At 32.1% G+C, this 23,127-nt stretch overlaps 1 protein-coding gene and 1 long non-coding RNA gene across 2 annotated transcripts in view; one reads left to right on the plus strand and one right to left on the minus strand.

Moving 5' to 3' along the window:
* The window catches only part of LOC143055630 (fibrinogen-like protein A), an 88,085-nt gene that overhangs the window by 33,165 nt on the left and 31,793 nt on the right, over nt 1-23,127 (minus strand). The window lies entirely within an intron of this gene.
* Nucleotides 11,329-17,485, plus strand: LOC143055635 (uncharacterized). The gene is made up of 4 exons (XR_012972107.1): nt 11,329-11,557; nt 14,187-14,343; nt 15,164-15,241; nt 16,563-17,485. It is a non-coding gene; the product is annotated as an uncharacterized LOC143055635 (long non-coding RNA).

Below are 23,127 nucleotides of genomic sequence, written 5' to 3' on the forward strand. Positions count from 1 at the left end.
TTTAAAAACACAAGTTGTGCACATTGACAACGCTCCAGTCTGAATTGGCCTTAACACTCTTAAATTATCCAGTAAAACTGACAAGGAAACTTATCAGTAACTGCATAACTTCCAATTAACATGTCATTTATATCAACCCCATGCAACTAGGTACACAGCTGCGTTCAATGAAACATGATCACAGATAAAAATAGATGTAAATTCTGATTCAGATCCTTTCTTTTCGATACAACATATAAAAAAAAAGAAGAAAAAAGGGGGGGGGGTGTTCAGAAGAAGAATTATCTTTAATTTTAAATAAAACTGATGTATTGAAATTATTTAAAAGGTGAATGTGTTATATAAGCTTATAATATATTTTAGACGGTTCAATAGAAAAGTATATTGATGCATTTTAAAAAGAGATCATATTGCTCTATGTACCTTTAACTTCAGGGAAAAAAATACATCACCAAAGATTAACCAAAATATTTTAACTGACAATACTACTGTGATAAAAAGTTACTAAACATCTTTACACATTAAAGACATGAATTTAGGAACACGAACATATATATTATATTTATATAACTTCAGTGAAAATTGAAAAACAGTTAGTGAAATATGAATTGTACAACTCAACAAGTATTGATTAGTAAATGCAAAATTATGTCCGTAACGCGTTCATCTCTATGTATACAACTAAACTGACATTTTCAGTTGGAATGATTTCGGAGAAGTAAAGGGTTTTTGTTTCTTTGATTAATAACTATCTAGGTTTTACAAAGTATTCAAAAAGTCTTGTTTTGGCCTCTATTATTATAACAATTTTAAGCAATATATCCTTAACCCCTAAATCGACCCAACCTTTCTTTTGTGGAATGAAACCTCAGTGGCGGATCCATGCATAATTTTTCATAAGGAGGGGCCCGTCGACTGACCTAAAAGGGGGCGCTCCATTCATGATTCAGTGATTCCCTATACAATCAACCATTTTGTTCCCACAAAAATGGGGAGGGGGCCTCTGGGTCTTATGAATCTTGTGCTTTAAATTATAGATATTATTACTAGTATACTGATATTCCGAAAATCATTAAAAATACCCATTTGTATTCTTCACCAACGCTAGCAGAGGGGCATTATGTTTTCTGCTTTGTGCGTCCATTCGTCTGTTCGTCGTCCGTCTGTCCCGCTTTAGGTTAAAGTTTTTGGTCAAGGTAGTTTTTATAAAGTTGAAGTCCAATCAACTCGAAACTAAGTACACATTTTCCCTATACTATGATATTTCTAATTTTAATGCCAAATTAGAGTTTTGGCCCCAATTTCACTATCTACTGAAAATAGATAATGATAGTGCGAGTTGGGCATCCGTGTATTGTGTTTACATTCTTGTTTGCACTTTACTCCTGAACGGTTTGAGCTATAACCAACAAAATAAAACCCAACCCTCCCTCCCTTGTGCAAATATTTGTAGTATAATTTTATAGATATCAATACACTTTTACACAAGTTATTGTCCGGAAACCAGAAAAACGTTGTTTTGCTTATTATGGCCAGTTTTTGGTCCCTAATTCTTTTAAACCATGATATGGGACCATAACATTCAAATTCTAATTTAACGCTATCATTGATTACTCATCATTTGCACAGGTCTGATCTGCATTTCTTTTTCGCTGATTTTTTTTTATTTCTTTTTTGCCGAATTTGTGTTTCATTTGCGTTGTTTGTGTACATGTTACTTACAGGGTCGTTTTGATCATTATAAATCTCTTCCGTTAGCCAGTACATAAGTTATAAATTGTCAATCATAACATGTATATAACTGTTGTAACATACTCAAGAGGAGATGAAAGTAGGCTTCCGAGCAGGATTATAAAAAAGAATTTAGATGTGGTATGGTTGCCAATGAAACAACTCCCCACAAAAGACAAAAATGACACAGAAATTAACAACTATGGGTCACCATTTGGCCTTCGACAATGAGCAAAGTCGATACCTCATAATCAGCTTAAAAAAGGTCCCTATCTGACGATGTAAAAAAATTCAAACGAGAAAACGAACGGCTTAATTTTTGTACAATAAATGAACGAAAAACAAATATGAAACACATATACAAACGACAACCATTGAATAACAAGCTCCTGACTTGGGACAGGCACATTACCGACATAATGTTTCGGGGTTAAACATGTTAGCGGGATCCCAACCATCGCCCTAACGTGGGACAATGCCAATGGTATAACTGTTTAAAAACATACCAGTAAAATTAAGATAAAAGCACTCTGTTTACATCCATGAAAAACTGCACCGTTATTCTTACAGTTTTCAACGCGTGCAGCCGACCAGCAATGAGATGGCTAACTTGAAGTTCAGCATATACAAGTACAACATCTTAGAATGCATGGATGACGGCTTCGAGCGTCAGATATAATGTCAAACGTGAAGCAATCCTCGATTTCATGGGGGAAGGAATGGTCACCGCAAAACTGCGATAGCCATTTACCAATTTCACTTGAGTTTTCTCTCTACTAGCCCAACAGACTGGACCCCCCCCCCCCCCCCCCACACACACACACACAAACCAGTTATTTCTGCGCCAGATGAAAACGACAGCAGCCTATTTGAAAGGAACAACAATTATTATGACAATTTATAACATGTGTATATAAATAGCGAACAGTAGAGGTTTGTAATAATAATGATCAATAATGATGATAATAGTTATAATAATCGGTGCAAAAGAGAGATCGAATATTTTAAAAAATGTTGAAATTCAATACTGGTCCGAGCCATTTGTGACGATTCATCTCTGATATAAGTTTGATTCACAATTGACAAAGAATTTTACATGAGAGGTGGCTGGACAGAAACACGGACACGTTCGGACGCCCATGAAAAAGTTTATTTCTACCGCAACGCATGTCGCGTAGGGTGATACATTTAAGAATTATAAAGAAGAACAGTGCTGACTGCCAGGTTGTCAAAATATATATTAGAGCGATATTTTTGACACGATTATTAATAAGAACTTTTTTTTTACATGTACATGTATGTACTAATTTCCGAAGTTAACAAAAATGAATTCCGATCGTCATCCCGTTCACAAAAAATTATAAGTTATATCATACCGCCTATATATGATTATCACACATTCATGTCCCATGGCGAACAAGGCGGGTGCAAATAGCAGAAAGAAGTGTGTTTTTTTTATTAATTAACTAGTGTGTGTTTACGCCATGTATCTAAAATTTGGGCGAATGAAAAAAAATAATGTATTGGCGAAAATGAAAAGATGTTCATCGAATGTTTTACATCGAAAGACTACATAAAAAAGGTGATGTGGTATAATTACCAATGAGACAACTATCCACAAAAGACAAAAATGACACAAATATTAACAACTATAGGTCACCGTACGGCCTTCAACAATGAGCAAAGCCCATACCGCATAGTCGGCTATAAAAGGCCCCGATAAGACAATGTAAAACAATTCAAACGAGAAAACTATGCCGGGTAATTCAGATTTAAATGAATATAGTATAAAATTTTAGGAACTACATATGCATGCAGAAGATCCCTCCCAATCCCCCTTGTGACACCACTGCATAAAACGACATAGATTTGCAGACATTTCATTTAGCAAAAAGCAATACAGAAGTAAAACGTAAATTATGTGTGTCTATAAGACACGTTTAAATACCCCAGCCATAGTTGATTTAGTCCAATTATTAGTTATAATGTATATGAATGTATATTTGAAAAAAATATCCTATATATATATAAAAGAAGATGTGGTATGAATGCCAACGAGACAACTCTCCACTAGAGACCAAAATGACACAGAAATTAATAATTATAGGTTACCCTACGGGCTTCAACAATAAGATAGGCCAATACCGCATAGTCAGCTATACAAGGCCACAAAATGACAATGTAAAACCATTCAAAAGAGAAAACTAACGGCCCTATTTATACAAAACATTGAACGAAAAAAAAATACTAGTATGTAACACATAAACAAACGACAACCACTGAATTACAGGCTCCTGACTTGGGACAGGCACATTCTTATATTATGTGGCGGGGTTAAACCTGTTAGCGGGATCCCAACCCCATGCACTTAACATGGGACAATAGTATAACAGTACAACATAAGAACGAACTATTAAAATCGTTTGAAAATGGCTTAACTCATCAGATGACAAAACTACAAGTGGACGTGGCCGGGTACTTGTTCATCCCCAACAAAAAGACACTATAGGAACATATCTCAAAGTACTCGCAGTTAACTGACAGCTAGTTCAAAGCCACCAACAACTAATAGAACAAATCATGTATCTAAGACTAAATATGGACTTGCACATCACTATTATGCGTATAAACATCCCAGTTGCGGAACTAGAAATTTTCAAAAGTGGGTCTCAGTACTGCCGAAAAGGGGGCCTGTGCCAGTCATGTTTCAGTGCTTCTCTTTATAATCAATAACACAAAAAAAGGGGGAGGCCCACCTGCTACCGCATTCCTTTGATACGCCTCTGCATCCTACAAGATATCAAGGGCTTTGCTTAAAAAAATGTAGGAGTAGCTCTATAGATGCTGGTTATATACATAATTGTTAAGGTTCAACTTCCTGGCATTTAAGAATATTTGACAAAAATCAAGATGCATATATAGGAATACATGCATGAACATCTCAATTGTATGTTCAGACAACCTCTGAAATATTAATTAAAACTATAAATTTATAGTTAAAAAAATGTCGGAAGAGGAAGCAGGACAAACGATGATCTCTCTCTGCATTTTATAATAAAATGTATCCAACTACCTTGAATTTTGAGGATATTTGACTTAAATGTTTCAGTTGCAACTCAAAAACTGTACGAGGTGATAGCCAGACAAACCAATCTATAGCTTGACGAACAGACGAACGGGTAGACGAACGAACCTGTAGGCGATAAATTAATATACCCTTCGATGAAAGTGAGGTCATAAAATAAGCTTGAAATTGCAGTTGATACTTATAAAAAATCAAAACCTCATAGTGCTCAGTTTGCTTAAACATTTCTCTTCAGCTTTATAGCCATGAATTCTAAGATTTCTAAGATCGTAATACATTTGAGTTTCTGAATTGAAAGTTATTTTTCAGGGATGCAATGGTTGCTTTCTATCAAATTTTGTTTTTTGTTTTGTAATTGTTTTTACATACTCTAGGCTATTGTTTCACATTTTGTCACATCGGGACATTTTATAAATTGTTACGTATATACATTTCGCATGTGTTGGTTTATTGTCGAAGGTCGTACGTCGAGTTTTTCGATTGAATCGATGGGTGCATGGATAGTTACAATACATGTGTCGGATCGGCAATTATAGAACATTTTCTGTTATATCCGTATTTTGCGTGGAATTCTCGCCGCGTTGAAGACCCAATTGCCTTCGTCTATCGTCTGCTTGTTTTCGAGTCGTTGTCTCTTTTACTTATTCTCAATAGCTGCAAATGTTAAATAACACCAAGATTAAAAGCACCAACAGCTAGTGTATAGTTCGGTTGGTATAGGCGGATCCAGTGGGAAAGGGGGGGGGGGTCCGGTCAGGCAGCACCATGTCCTGTATTTGTTAAAAAATATATAAAAATATATATATATATATATTGCCATTCACTCTAAAAACGAAGCTGAATACGTAAATCCTCTTTTAAGAAAAGTAATATTGTTTCATTTTTACAATTTATTCTCAATAGCTGCAAATGTTAAATAACACCAAGATTAAAATCGCCAACAGCTAGTGTATAGCTCGGTTGGTATAGGCGGATCCATTTTTTTTTTGGGGGGGCGGGCCCGGGTCGGGTCCCCCGTTTGTGGGATTTTTTTTATTGATTATATACCATAAAGGGAATAACTGACTGGAGATACCCCTCACTTTAGTTCAGGCAGCACCCTGTCATGTATTTGTTTTAAAAAAAAATATATATTGCCATTCACTCTAAAAAAAGAAGCTGAATGCGTAAATCCTCTTTTAAGAAAAGTAACATTGTTTTATTTTTACAATTTATTTTCAATACTGCAACCAAGATTAAAAGCGCCAACAGCTAGTGTATAGCTCGGTTGGTATATTTAATAGAAAGATATTTGTAAATATGGTAAATAAACTCATCATAAATACCAGGATTGAAATTTTACATTCACGACAGACGGGTATTTCGTCTACAAAAGACTCATCATTGACGCTCGACTAAAAAATGTTAATAAGGCCAAATGAAACTGACCATTTAACTTAAAAAATGGCGAAGTGCAAGCATTTTTTTAGTTTTTAAACGCTATCCTCTTGACCACATAATGTGTTTTCATCAAAATTGGAAATGATAATATTTTATAAAGAAAAATCTTTACCTACGTCGCATTATATATACTAGTATACTAACATATTGTGTTGTAAAATGATGCCCTTTATGGGTTCTTGATTAGATTAATAAAAAATTCTATACTATTAACAAATTCAAAATATACTGCTTTACAAAAAAGGTAAAACAACAGATACATTCAAGTCAAATCTATCTTAATTTCTGTCAAGTTTTTCCATTTTCAAGTAAAGAAAATCACGCATTATGGTTCCATTTATTTCCTGTAATAATTAGATCACTTGCATACTTGTAACACACACACACAGACAATATGTATTGTTTATTTGTTGAAATATATTAAAATATGCGCTGCTGAACTTATATTAGTCAGTATAGTATATAGACGTGTATACCAAAGACAAATTTATACATTGTTTAATTTCCTGTAGTGTTTGATAATGACCCAGTGACCTACAACTTTTATAATAAATAAACCACATAGACAACGCTTCTGAAACAGTATAAAAAGTATGAATTATTTGTTAAACTAGTGTAAAATGTGGTGTGAAATAATTGGTAAAGGCAACGATATCCGGCTAATTAAATTGACCCGATGAGCTGACATGATGTTGAATTTATTTTGGAAATAAATATTACAGTTAATTTAACCTTACAATTTTTCATTATGTTTGTTTAGTCTATGTATTTGCCATAATCAAAATTGTTTTTTGTTTGTTTTGCAAATAAAGAATCATTATGTTGAATATTTTAATGAGAGAACCTTAAATAATCCTTATTTTCATTTTTGTTCTTAACTGAAAAAAATGGTAATACTAAATCCATTATAGCACAACCAAGTAAAAAAGTGTCCTTTAGTTTATACTTAAATCATAGATGAGATCATAGAACATTTCTAATCCGACAAAATGAAGATTAATAAAAAAATTCGTTTATTTGAAAAAAAGGGGGGGCTTTGATAACTGTTACCCTAGCTTGCCCTACAACATAATACCCCCCCCCCCCCCCCCCCCCAAAGAATATAGATTTCGTATTCATATACATGTAAGTCTGAAAATCAAACCCAATAGAGTTAGAATTAGATTTTTCGGCTGACAAATATTTTCTGTCAATTTACATTTGCACAAGTCTGTCTACATGTTCACCAGTTTTTCAATCATCCACTAGTCTGTTTTTACTTTCACAAGTCTTTCTTATAGACCCCTAGTCTGTCCATATGATTTTCAACAGTCTGGCTATGTCCACAAGTCACTACGTTTTAACCGCGGTCTCTATGTGTCCGTCAGTCTGTCTCCGTGTTTACAAGTCGATATACATGTTTACCCGCCAGATTACGTTTCTAACAGTTTGCCTTCATGTCCTACACGTCCACCAGTCTGCTTATATATATATATATATACCAGTCTGGCTACAAGTCTACAAGAATATTATTTGCATCATTGACTAAGTCTGTCTGGATATGTCGTCTGGCGGATTTGCTTGTCTCTCACATTCTGAAGATGATGATATTCCTCGTAGTGAAATCGTTAATACAATGTACCAGTACTTAAGTCTATCAGTGTCCATCTCCATGCAAGACTCGGGTCTGATGAAGGTTCTAAAACAATTAAAGATTCGTCTATACAGTCCTTCTGAAAGTCTTCTCGGTCAGATGCAAAAGAATGCCCGGTTAGCGCCTCTGGATTTGCCCGGGGCATGTGGAGGATCAGAAGATATCGACACACCAAATTCAGTTATTCGACGAAAAATTTCAACACCTATCTCATTTAACACCAACATTACACAATAATGTCAACATGGAGTCAGTAACTGAGGTAACATTAAGTTAATTTAGAAGTCAATATCTTGTATATTTCTGTATACAGTTTATAATGCATATATCACTGTCATGAATCAAGGATGTGTATAGTAATAAGGGTCTTACTATCATCGGAACTTTGTTTTTTTTGGTAACACGCCATTATTCCCACAGCCCATTAATCCGACAGCCTATTGGTCCGACAACCAATTAGTCTGACAACCCAATAGTCCGACAACACATTGCTCCGACAGCCCAATACTCCGACAACCTATAATTCCGACACTTATCAAGTCAAGTATCAGGATATCAGGGTAAAATAAAATGTGTCTGTCTGTATTATTACGTTTATATTTGTAATAACATATTTTAAGAAATAACTCCGTATATATAATACAAGGCTAAGGTAGTTCGTATACTTTCAATGTTAATTCTCAATTCGAAATCTGTATATAGAATAAAACAGAAAATAATATTTTATTTTCCAAATTAAAGGATCTATGTAAATCAACAACAAGCATTGATGGCGCGAGCTACTGATGATACCCTGCCCAAATATTTCGGTAGATAGAAAGTTTTTGAGTTGTGAATCTGAAAAAGCATTACACAGTATAACTGACTTATATAAACCTTGAAGTTAAATATCAGAAATCATGGTATTGTAGTACCTGAGAAAAATGTGACAAAAGTTTTCAACTTGGCTGTCATGTAATGAGTAATGAGTTTGAAAAAGCATCACACGATATAACTGACTTCAATAAACCTTTCAGAAATCCTTGTAATGTAGTTCATGAAAAAGATGCAACGAAAATAGTTATGGGACGGGCGGCGAACTGACGGATGGACGGTTGGACGGACGGACAGACAGAGATAAAACAGTATACCCCCACTTTTTCGAAGCGGCGGCCAGTCTAATGATTGTGTCAACATTAAGACATTACAATACTAATATGATATAATTATATTTATAGCACTATAAGCCTCAGTCACAATCGGAGCTAAGACAAAATATAAAAAAAAATACGTATTAATATCAATTAACAGTCAGTATCCAGACATGTACTACATTATTCAAAAGAACTAACGATATGATCCTCATTTTTTTCTCCATAATAGTAAAGTTTTCTTGTGTTCACTTCGAAATTAATCATAATTGTCTAACGTTTTAAAGTTCTGATATGTGCTAGAAATATGGCGAAAGAATTCCTCCCTCAAATTATAATGAAGTGAGCATTCGATTGAAAAATGACGCTCATCCTAAACTTTATCAGCTGTACAATACGATTTTTTGAGTATTTAGCATTTTCAATTCTTCATGCAATGGAAGAGCACCGATTCTGAATTAACATATAAATTACCTTTCTTAAAATCAATGATATCTAAATATGTTTCTTCTTGAAACCAATTTTTAAATGAAAAATAGGTTTCCCACAAAACACATATTACTAAGTTTTTACAATTAAACAATTTGACAAAGACACAAGGACAAGAATGTCACACATTGTCTTATTCTACTAGTTTGTTATTGTCTTTTATGCTGCACTCGTTCTACTTGAGCAGTCAAAATGCGTTGACTGTATATTTCTATGACATATACAGTCACTGACCCGATATCACTTTTCCTTATGCATATTTAGATAGAAATTGCCGAAATATTCATGTCCGTCATATTTGTTTTTCGTAATAAGTTTTGTTGTAAATCATCATGCAGTCCTGCATCTCCACCAATCATTAAAAAAGAGGCATATCTTTCTAGAATTTAAAATAATCTTAGGATACAAAATCGGTCTCCCAACAAAATATTGAGTGTCATCTCTCAGATTATGTCTGAACGATCGCTATTAGAAGTGCTACATGTACTGTCTCCGTATTTCGTGGATTCTCATTCCCGAACATGATACCGTATTCATGATTGATCATGATTGGAATTGCTCATCTTTTCTGAGCACATATTTCGTCCTATTTGTCTTCTTATTTTTTAGGTTCTGGGTACGTATTTGTCTCCGTTTGTTTTTCTAATTTTGACTGACGCTATTTTATCCCATTATTTCTGCAACAAAATAAATTTAAATAAAACTCAGATGAGTGATACAAGGAGAGAAAGTGTTACGACCAAAGAGGGCGGGTAGTGTTTTCCAACTCCGATGTATTATTTATTTATGTAGTTCATAGTGGGGGAACCTCACTCCCCTGATACGCGAAAAGGGGGATTCGAAGATCTAGTGAAAAGAAGGTAGATCAAGACACACATGCAAGAAATAGCGAGCTAGAACAGCACAGACTGATAGTAGACACACAAACAACGAAATATAAAGATAAATAAAGTAACTAGACACGCAAAACGAACTTGAGAGGGGCGAGGTTAAGGACTGAGCAGTTGCTATAATCATGTGTATCAACTCCAATATACTGAGACAAAATTAATGTCCGCATGCAAAAAATAATTGGAATCAAAACGGACAACCACAAATATCAGAGAGCGGAGTTGGTTTTTTTTTTTTTAGAGAAAATTTATCCATACACTAAGAAAAACGCATATTGTCGGAATAATGGGCTGTCGGAGTAATGGGTTGTCGTAATAATGGGCTGTCAGAATAGTACATGTTGTCGGAGTATTGGGCTGTCCGAATAATGGTTGTCAGACTAATGGGATGTCACCATTTTTTTTACCCTCCCCCTTTTTTCCAATATCCGTTATTTTTTCGTTTTCTATTTTAAAATTCACTCTCTTTAGTAATATATCCGTGACCGCTGTGGATAGTAAACTTGGAATTGATAGTAAATAGCAAAACCAAGTAATTTGTAGTGTATTTATGTTCTAATGACACGTACAGACAGACGCGAAAAAAATAAATAATACGAAAGTGAGAAAACGAAAATATAACAGTGGAAAAAAAGGGTAGGGTAAAAAAAATGTCCTGTACCCAAGTACCTATGCTTACTATTAAAGCAATAATTTGAGAAATATATATTAAGGGTTATACTAATATGTGAATATTATGAGTCCAGGTAACTCGATCAACTTGATTTGTACGTATGAAAAATTATATTTATTATCTGGTCATGTCCCGCGTTTTTTTTTGTAATGTTGTTATAATAACAGTGTAAGTTAAGACCAAAAAGTAGACCAGGAAAATACTTTATTATCTTTACTAGTTAATTTCTGGAGATCACGTGTCTGTCATTTATTCTGTTATTCACATCTTTTAAACAATTATATTATATACGCATCATATCAATCTATCAATTAGGATACATTATTTTATTTGGCTTAATAACATATTATTGGTATTTAGTGCGACCGTGCACCTTTCGGTTGTCTCGAGTGTTTTCTATTATAGCAATGTTTAAGTCGTCATGTTGCGGGATTTTCAAATCCCAAAAGAAGAACACACTTCAAATTCAACATGATTTTCGATTTGGTAACCGCATTACTTTAATATAGATCATTATATATTACATAACCTTACACAATCAATTTACTTTTTATGATTAATCTGATATGCATGCCCAATATATTTTATTCCCAAAACCTTATTTAAAAAGGAGGGGACATGGTCAAAGTGTCGTGCAAACCAAATTATTGTTTATTGTCACGGAATAATAACAAACTGTGCTATAGTTTTTAAGATTATTGGATAATTGACTTGTTCTATAGGTACATGTACCTTACTTACCCAGGTGACATATCAGTTGTACCCTTGATATTGGTATAAATTCAAATCACAGGCACTTGTTTCTATCCATTTGAAGAATATTAACGTATATATTTACCAGAAATAATGGTTTTAAGCGGAGAGGTGAAAAAATTACTTGGGTACCTTCTCGAAAATATACGTTGATAGTGGGTGTTCCAATGGATAGAAACAAGTGCCTGTGATTCAAATGCTTAATGATATATTAAAAGAAGATGTGGTATGATTGCCAATGAGACAGCTGTCCACAAGAGACCAAAATGACACAGACATTAACAACTATAGGTCACTGTACAGCCTTCAACAATGAGCATAGCCCATACCACAAAGGCCCCGATATGACAATGTAAAACAATTCAAACGAGAAAACTAAGATACATGTATATGTACATTGTACATGTTGTATATGAAGATTAATTAGATTAAAGTAAACAATGTGGTATGTTTCCAAAATAAATGCTATCCGCTAAAGACCAACTGATGTTGATCCAATTACTATAGCCAAACAAATGATACATACATGTAGGTTACCATACTTCCTTCATTTATATTATGATTATTGAGTATTTTTTTGGAAACATTTCAAACCTTTACATGCTGTTTATATATGTTACAGTAAATAGGTGAAATTAGGAATTACAGGTAATTCCCGATGCACTTCATGCACTTAGTTAATACAAGTAATTCCTTAAACGGCCAAGTTATTACCAGTAATTACTAAATTTAAAATGAATATTTACACCTATTTACTGACTGCTAACAATGGCTAACACAACCATAACTTTTGATCACCTGACCATAATACAACATTGTTTTAGCTGTGTAATACTAACTAGAAGATCAGTTAGTACACTTAAAATTTTGAATGGTTGATATGTATAAAAAATATCTTGAATAAATATGGACTTTCAAATATTTGGTTAAATCAGAGTAACTTTAGTTTTAATCCAAAATGGTTTAAGTTGAGCATTATAATACAGATAATTTTTGACCAACTTCAGCAGACATGGAAATCAGAAATGGAAAATTCTCCCAAAGCATTATGTCTTAACTTTTTAAAGAACTCTTTGAATATGAAGAATATTTAGACTTATTACCTTATAAAGATAAGATAACGTTATGTAGGTTAAGAACTGGAATGAACTGTTATGTGCATTAGCTTCGAGATATATAAAAAAAATATCTTTTTTTTGTTGTTAAATCATTTATAAAAATGATATTGTAAAATTATAATTCACTGTTAGCAGCCATTCTGGTTTTATTTTGTTAAATTAGCTGAGAAAAAAGGTTGATGAGTTGTGCACTTGCAAGTGAATATTTGGACCTCATTGAATACGTATTCATGTGACCTTCAAATCAACCCCTAGCTGGAGATGGGTTATCGATGTATTAAGCTATTAAAATTGTAAGGGTTTTTGCAGAACAAATACATGTAGTCTCGGTTACTTTTGCTGTTAATCGCAGGCTCAACAAAAATGAGGAAAAAATATTAAAATTTTCCTCTAGATACTATCTGTTGACTAGTACTGTAAGAAGCTTCAGTCAAAATTGGGTAAAAATCCAGGATGGTTTATAAAATCTAATGTTTTAAAAACTTTAACTACAGAGTGTATGTAATGTTAACTGGGACAAAACTAGTCCATTTATAAGTAATATACGAAAAAAAGGATTTTTTTTTCAAACTTTACTTTTGGATATTATTTTATGATCATAAACATTTAGCTTCTGTCCAAGTTCATGAAGTTTGGTAGAAATCCAGGATATTTGGAGAAAGTTTTTTTTAAAGTTTTGAGCCACAGTGCATGATGGAGATTTTAGTTTGATTTTGAATAGATATCATTGTCTTGCATACATATATTTACGGAGTTTCAAAACCTATAAAACAACCATTTTCCAGTTTCAATTCACAAACACTAAAGAGTATGCACTTTGGATGTGCATTATATTCCTACATCCTTAAGTTAGCGCCGTTAAAATCCCTACCCCTTTACTTTCTTATTTGATATCTTGAATTATGTTTTTAATTTTAAAACAAAAACATCAAGTTAGTAAATAGCTGTAAAAATGACAAAAAAAATCAGTGATTACCAGTAAAAACACTGAAACAACTAGTACCGTAAATACATGTAATTACTAAATTGGCTAGTAATTACAGGTATTTACTGAAGTGTTTAGTAATTACATGTAATTCCTAATTTCACCTATTTACTGTAACATATACATGTTACTACAGTTCAGCGACTCAAGTTTAAAAGGCATTTATATAAAAGAATTTAAACTTAATATCATTTTGTATGAACAATTCAACATCATGTTGAATATTTACATTTTCTCAAAAAGTTTTTATTTTACTTAGCTAATAAAGAAGATGATGGATTCCCAAACAGAAATCTTGATGACAGTGAAAAAATTGAAGAATTGCACCAATTGTTACAGAGAATTGATTTCAAGCAGAAACAGATGCTCAAAGATAAGGGAATACAACAGCCATCCATGTTCCTTCACATATAAAGGTATATATCATTGTATATTGTATATATATATTTTGTCTACATTTTCTGAATTTATGATTTTAAAAATCTTTCAAAAGATATAAATGTACATTGTAAGTCATGTAATTCAAATAGAGACGTGCCATTGTCTTTGACAAAAGATAGAGTTACATGTACATATATGCCTTTTTAGTATTATCAGCTTATATACTTACTTAGCCTTGTTAAAATCTATAAATATACCTTATGTATATTACATGTATGTTGAAATGTCTGTCAGAATATATACATATATGCATGTGATCATAATGTTTCAAATAGCCAAACATTGTAATATATATATATATATATATATATACAACTAGTCTAAACATCAACCCAACAATGTTAGATCTGTAAATTTGCTTTCGCAAATTTTTGGTTCTTCCCTCGCCGGGATTCGAACTCGTGCTACTGTGATATCGTGACACCCAATCACCTGCACTGCAGCCGTCCCACTAGACCACACGACCACCTGGGCTATATACATGTATATATATATATACAACTCGTCTAAATATCAACCTAACAATGTTAGATCTGTACATGTAAATTTGCTTTCACAAATTTTTGGTTCTTCCCTCGCGGGTATTCGAACCCATGCTACTGTGATATCGTGACACCAAATCGCCTGCACTGCAGCCGTCCCGCTAGACATATATATATATATTGAGTATTGGAAATCCTGTACACCCTTTCCTTAGACCAAGTTTAACAAATATAATATGAATGTTTAAATTCAACTAATTATCTCCTGGCAATACACATTTAATTTAGGAACTTTTTATGTTTTATTTTGCAGTAAGCAGCTGTTTGTGATGCTTATAGGCATAAACAATCTAGTCTGGACATGTAAAACAGCAGCTGGTTCTATTTTAAAGTAAGCTATTTGATGATTACATTAATTTGACATGACCAGACCAAGTCTTGGGATAAATTAATAGTACTCATTGTCATGATTGTACTAGCTTTTTATTGTTTTATATATTTTATGGAAAATACTGTTAGTTGAGGCCTGCAAAAATTAATTTATAAGGAGATGAAGTGTTGTTGCCAATGAGAGTAGAGACATCTAACAAATAGCATGAATAGAATCATGGAGATTGAATTCATACTCATTTTTATTAGAGTGTTACAAAATAATTGCAGGAAAAAAAAACCAACAACAAAAATCAAAATAATTGTGTATTTAGTAGAATTAGCCAAATCAAACAATAACTGACTTAAATCTTGTTTGAAATTTTCACATTTCTATTGATTAAATATTATTTTATAGATCAAATAATAAATAGATAAAAGGGCAGTAATCCAGTCTCAGATTTTTGTTTTGGTTATATTGTATACAGCTGATTGTATTTTAATACTATTTACAAATACTTCTTATATGTCAAAAGAAAAAAAAATTGCTGTACCTGATATTGTGATTTATATTGAAATTGATAAAGACAACAAACTCAATAATGAGTTATTCCAATATCAATCTCCCTAGGAAAAAAATGGGGTGCTACCTAATTTTAGACCTCCATAGTGCCCATAGACACATCAAACACTTGCCAAAATATAAGCCTGAACCCCTGAGGGGATCACACATCAAATTATAAAAGTTGTATATATTCTACACCGTGAATAAGACCAAACAATGATAGAAGGAGTTAGTTTTAAAATATAATTGAAAAACTAAACTGATACAAATCAATAATTTTTTTGATGTTGATAAATAAATCACAATGTGTAATAGTTGTATAAATTGTTATGCCAGCCTACAATAGTAGAAGGGGTTTATGTTTAATGATCCATGCTTTTGTTTGTTTATTCTTTCATCTGTTCTGCTTTAGGTTCAAGTTTTGGTAAAAGTTTTTGGTCAGGATAGTTGTTAATGATGTTAACGACCAATCAACTTAAAAATAAATATACATGTGCCTTATGTTATGATCTTTCTAAGGATAAATTAATGGTTTGACCCCAATTTCATGGTCCATTGAAAATAGAAAATTTATCACAACTTCTAGCTATTCTTTTTATAGAGTTATTCAACGAGATATTTTTGGGTCACTCATTAGAATATCTTTTAAATATATGATTTTGATTACAACTGCATTAAGATAGAATAATTGCATGCAGAAAATTATTGCTTTTGTCACATATATATCACTTGTCAATTTAATAAAATTAAACATTTTTTTTTTATTACTTTATTACAGAAGCTACAAAATAGAGCTAAGGCCCTTTAAACCAAGAAACTGCCAGTGTCAGAAAAGGACAAACTTAGAAAGGCCATGCAAATTGATTTAATGTCAAGTTGGGACAGTGATTCTGTAGATAAACTCGCCTGATCACAACTGGGATTTGACTGTCACAAGATTTTAAATCTTACATGGATAAACTAAAGTCATTTACTAGACTGTAAATACCAGAGACAGCTGAATGCACAAGGCAAAGAGCTGAGGTCCAAGTAAATCAGAGAGGCCTTTTCACAAGAAATGTACAGAACTTGCATGGATTTTTACTTAAGGGCATATGACACAAAATTGAGAGATATCAATAAAAATTTCTCTAAATTTTAATAAGGACCAATTCAAAGGTACACTTTTGGAATTTGCAAGAACAAAAATACCTTCATGTTTACTTTTGAATTATAGTTGACAGTTTTCAGTTTAAGGGGGGAACCCTTAAAATGAAGTGGTTTGGTTTATTGAATTTGATTATTTTTTAAAGTAAAAAAATGAATTACTGCTCTTTTATTTCAACATTTGCATTTTTTATTAAAATTATTTACAAGTGCAGCATATCGGTGACATCAGATTATGTTAATGTGTTTGGTTAAGCTACACATATTTCTTTTTACTTAAACTTTCTGTTGCCTTTTCTAATTAATTAAATGCTGAATAATAATTTGAGTGTGGCTCATTTCAGTGTCTTGTATTTGCTGTCAAGATTTTTCCTGTAAGATTTCACATTATTTATAATCGCTTGGTCAAAGGGAGATAACTTTTTGAATCTTCACATTAGATAATCTGCGAAGAGGATTATGTAAAATGTAAATAGTTGAAAATTAATTTTATGGTTCAATAAAATCAAAATAAGTTATTGCCATTCATTATAAATAAATTTCTATCAAAAATAAGGCTCAAAGAATTTTTTTATTTTATTTATATAAATAATAACAAAGTACACACATCATGCACATGTTGACTTCATAAAATTTGTAAACAAAAAAAATTGAAAATAAAACTAAAAAATTTTAACTAATCAGGAGACAGTCAATACACAAAATATATTTATAAGCATATAAACGTATTATTTTCTTCAATTGTCCAAGTACATATTCAATATTCATAATTTTTTGCTTGACATTACATAATTTTTGTTGAGCCTGCAACTTTTGTTGCAGAAAGCTCGACATAGGGATAGTGATCCGGCGGCGGCGGCTACGGCGGCGGCGGCAATGTTAGCTCACTTCTTAAAAGCTATATATTTTAGAAGGTGGAAGACCTGGATGCTTCATATTTTGTATATAGATGCCTCATGTTACGAAGTTTCCGTCAGTCACATGTCCATTGTCCTTGACCTCATTTTCATGGTTCAGTGACCACTTGAAAAAAAAGTTCAGATTTTTTGCAATGTTAAATTCTCTCTTACTGTAAGTAATAGGATAACTATATTTAGTATGTGCGTACTTTGCAAGGTCCTCATGCCCGTCAGACAGTTTTCACTTGACCTCAACCTCATTTCATGGATCAGTGAACAAGGTTAAGTTTTGGTGGTCAAGTCCATATCTCAGATACTATAAGCAATAGGTCTAGTATATTCGGTGTATGGAAGGACTGTAAGGTGTACATGTCCAACTGGCAGGTGTCATCTGACCTTGACCTCATTTTCATGGTTCAGTGATTATAGTTAAGTTTTTGTGTTTTGGTCTGTTTTTCTCATATTTTATGCAATAGGTTTACTATATTTGTTGTATGGAATGATTGTAAGGTGTACATTTCTAGCGGGCAGGTGTCATCTGACCTTGACCTCATTTTCATGGTTCAGTGGTTATAGTTAAGTTTTTGTGTTTTGGTCTGTTTTTCTCATACTTTATGCAATAGGTTTACTATATTTGTTGTATGGAATGATTGTAAGGTGTACATGTCTAGGGGGCAGATGTCATCTGACCTTGACCTCATTTTCATGGTTCAGTGGTCAAAGTTAAGTTTTTGAGTTTTTGGTCTTTTTATCTAATACTATATGTCATAGGTCAACTATATTTTGTGTATGGAAATATTTTATGATCTATATGTCAGTCATGCAGGTTTTATTTGACCTTGACCTGGTTTTCAAGGTTCATTGCTCAGTGTTAAGTTTTTGTGTTTTGGTCTATTTTCTTAAACTATAAGCAAAAGGTCAACTATATTTGTTGTATGGAAGCATTGTTAGCTGTACATGTCTGCCTGGCATATGGTTCAACTGACGTTGACCTCATTTTCATGGTTCATGTTAAGTCTATGTGACAGTAGTAATAAAGCTTTAGATTTAGGAGTATCAACATAATATCAATGATTAGTAAAGAAGGCGAGACATTTCTGTGTGTGCACTCTTGTGTTGATAAAAGTTTATTTGTGTGCTATTTTATTCAATTGTACATATTTGAAGTATTTCATTACACCTTATTATTTTTATTCTTGCATACTTCATTTGGAATGAAATTTTAATCAATGTTCGAGCAGCAGGATGTTTTTTTTGTCGAGCCTGCAACTTTTGTTGCAGAAAGCTCGACATAGGGATATTGATCGGGCGGCGGCGTTAGCTAAATTTTTTAAAGCTTAATATTTTAGAAGGTGGAAGACCTGGATGCTTCATACTTTGTATATAGATGCCTCATGTTACGAAGTTTCCGTCAGTCACATGTCAAATGTCCTTGACCTCATTTTCATGGTTCAGTGACCACTTGAAAAAAAAGATCAGAGTTTTTGTAATGTTGAATTCTCTCTTATTATAAGTAATAGAATAATTATATTTGGTATGTGCGTACCTTGCAAGGTCCTCATGTCCGTCAGACGGTTTTCACTTGACCTGACCTCATTTCATGGATCAGTGAACAAGGTTAAGTTTTGGTGGTCAAGTCCATATCTCAGATACTATAAGCAATAGGGCTAGTATATTTGGTGTATGGAAGGACTGTAAGGTGTACATGTCCAACTGGCAGGTGTCATCTGACCTTGACCTCATTTTCATGGTTCAGTGGTTATAGTTAAGTTTTTGTGTTTTGGTCTGTTTTTCTCATACTTTATGCAATAGATCTACTATATTTGTTGTATGGAATGATTGTATGGTGTACATGTCTAGCGAGCAGATGTCATCTGACCTGGACCTCATTTTCATGGTTGAGTGGTCAAAGTGAAGTTTTTGAGTTTTGGTCTTTTTATCTAATACTATATGCCATAGGTCAACTATATTTGGTGTATGGAAATATTTTATGATCTATATGTCAGTCGCGCAGGTTTTATTTGACCTCGACCTCATTTTCACGGTTCATTGCTCAGTGTTAAGTTCTTGTGTTTTGGTCTATTTTTTTAAAACTATAAGTAATAGGTCAACTATATTTGTTGTATGGAAGCATTGTTAGCTGTACATGTCTGCCTGGCATGGTTCATCTGACCTTGACCTCATTTTCATGGTTCATTGCTCTTTGTTTAGTTATCTTGGTTAATGTTAAGTTTATGTGACAGTTTTTAATAAAGCTTTATACTTAGGACTATCAACATAATATCAATGATAAGTAAAGAAGGCGAGACATTTCAGTGTGTGCACTCTTGTGAATTTACGAATTATGTTAATCATGTAAATAATGTTATGTTTTTTGTTTTTTGCTTTTTGAAGTTTTTAAAATTGACAAATAATGCTAGCAGGGGAGATTATTCATTAATATTTTTATGATGCCAAACTTGAAATTTAGAGGTGCCTATGTTTGCTTTTTGTTATAACCCAATTGTTATGATTCTTAAATAATCTATACAAGTAAGCATGTTAATTTGTCAATAACCATTATTTTATTAATTAGTTTGAATTTGATGAGGTTCTTTGTTGTAGAACTTGACTTTTTTTAAACAAAAGTGTTTTTTTATTTGTTTTAAATGTTTTTAAAATTGTATAACAAACTTTTTGACATTTTATTTTAATTTATCACCAAAACAACTCTAATTTGTCAGTATCTGAATAAAATTAATTTGTTAGATACTTTGTTTCTTTTATTGAAGTATATACAAAGGGAGATAACTCAAAATTGTTTTTTTTATTATTCTGACCCGATTAGAAGTGAAAATAACTATGCCCAAGACAGGATGACAATAAGAAAATGCTAGAAATTGTTGTGTATGGTTATGCTTTGTCCAAAAGTTTTTGTTATCTCCTGTATTGTATATTGCTGCCATTGTCAAAATCCAAATCACACATAGATAGCCTTGTCCTATAGTTTATATCTGGTGTTTGTGTTTTTTGTATGTCTTAGATTCTAACTCTTCAAGTTCTTATATAAATTCAGATGCGTTGCAATTCTTTACATATAGGTAAAGGCATATTTACAAAATGGTATTGAGCTTTGCAAATGAGTGACATGTATTCGTTGGATTATTGTTTAAGTTTCATCTGAAAAATACAGTCTTCAATGTTACTGACAAATTATACATTTGCACATTGCCATTTGAAACCACAAATATTATTCTACTGTAAATACACAGAGCAGCAATCCATGCCTTTCAAGTCTAATACTTTGTAAACATGGATCAGAAAAGTTGGAGGATCAATTTTATATGTACAGTAGCTACAAAGTTATCACCATTAAAAATTCCTGTTTTTCCTAATTTTTGTTTTTTTATTTAATTAGATATTTTCAAACCAGATATTTGGGTTAAAGTAAAAACAAATCCCCAACATCCCTTTTCCAAAAAGCAGAGGGAAAAATTCTGCCTTTTCTTTATTATTCATTTGCACTATTGTTTTGTAAGTAGTTATACAGGATTATATTGACTTTAAATTGCATTAAATTTGATGGAAGTTCTAATTTAAATAAGTCATAAACAAGAAATTTATTTGAATTTACATGTAATTAAATTACATAATTAATTAAATTTAATTTATATTTAAAATTCTTTAAATTTGAAATTTATTGAAATTTAATTTATATTAAAAGATCTTTAAATCTCAAATTTATTCAAATTTAAATTATATCAAAACTTCTTTAAATTTGAAATTTATTCAAATTTAATTTATATTATAAATTCTTTAAATCTCAAATTTATTCAAATTTAATTTACATAAACATTTCTTTAAATTAGAAATTTATTCAAATTTAGTGTATACTTAAATTCTTTAAATTTGAAATTTATTTAGATTTAAAAATACCTTTAAACTAGGTTGAAATTTGGGAATTTATTTGCAATATTAAATTTAGTTTAAATCTATATTAAATTAGAAATTTTCCAGCAAAGTAAATGCATAATATTTTTTGTAATTTGAAATTTAATATGCATAACATATTCATTTAATTTTATATTAAATGCATCATTTCATGCAGTGCATAATTGTGTTTCGCCTGTTCAGCGAAAACATTTAAAAGACAACAAAACGATTACAGAAACAAAAAAGCACAAAATGTATGATTCTGGAGAAAAGAAAACAGTGTTACGTAATTGACCAAATGATAAGGCGTATTTGCCTAGTATATCATGTATATTGTCCCTTCCTAGCTAGCGTGCAACGAGTTAACACTAAACGTACACTTTATATTTTGATATTTTGCATTTTGTTTTGTCTTCGTACGTTTTTAATATGTAGATCTGAGCATCTGACACTGAGATTTTGAAATCAATATTTATAGCTAGTTGTTACGGTTCTATCCTTGATCCGATGAAGAGCTCCCTTTTTAGCTGCCGTGCCTTTGTTTTGCTTGTAATGTTTTCCATTCGATTTTCAGATGTATCGTAACTCGCTCAAGCAAGTTATAATCGTAGCAAACTTGCAAATCCATATTTGAATTAAATTGATTTATTTTTACAAATTTTGAAGGGTTTGATTATTTAATCTAACAAAAGTAGTTGCCTTATGTCTTTATGTTTAATAATAACGAATTTTTAAATATTGTAATCCGGCGGTCAGCGAGCAGTGTGTTTGTAATCAATACTACATAGTTTTAATTGTTATTAACATGAAGTACAGAAAAATTGTATTTAAATCTCTTAAATCCTTAATTTTTAAAACTATTTCGGCCACATTTGTGGAAATGACAATATTTCACAATTCACTGCTTTATGTCAACTGAACCTTATCATTACTGTGTAATCTGCTTAGAAAAAGCAGTTCTTATATACAATGCATATAATTGTGTACGCCAAACGCGCATTTCGTCTACATAAGACTCAACAGTGACGCTCGAATCAAAACAGTTAAATGCAAAATAATTAGAAAAGCATTAACAACTTTTGATACCAAGACTATGTTGGCACTAGTACACCAGGGGAAGTTAGAGGAATTAAAGATAATTGGATTTATTTTCTTAAATAATTGTACCCCACCTATGTTAACAAGTAACACTCACATTTCCAAAAACCAATAATTATTTTAAAGAAGAACTACCTATGCAGGAAATTGAGACGGCCTTCATATAACCTTACCTCCTGATAAATCCCGCTATTAATGAAAATTACTTTTTTTTAAATGCCCTATGCAGAGATTTAGAAAAAAATCAAATTAAAATGTAGTTTTTTTCGTAACTTTCCTGTTTTGTTA

Source organism: Mytilus galloprovincialis, chromosome 12, assembly GCF_965363235.1.
Source record: "Mytilus galloprovincialis chromosome 12, xbMytGall1.hap1.1, whole genome shotgun sequence".
In the NCBI taxonomy this organism is placed as follows: domain Eukaryota; kingdom Metazoa; phylum Mollusca; class Bivalvia; order Mytilida; family Mytilidae; genus Mytilus; species Mytilus galloprovincialis.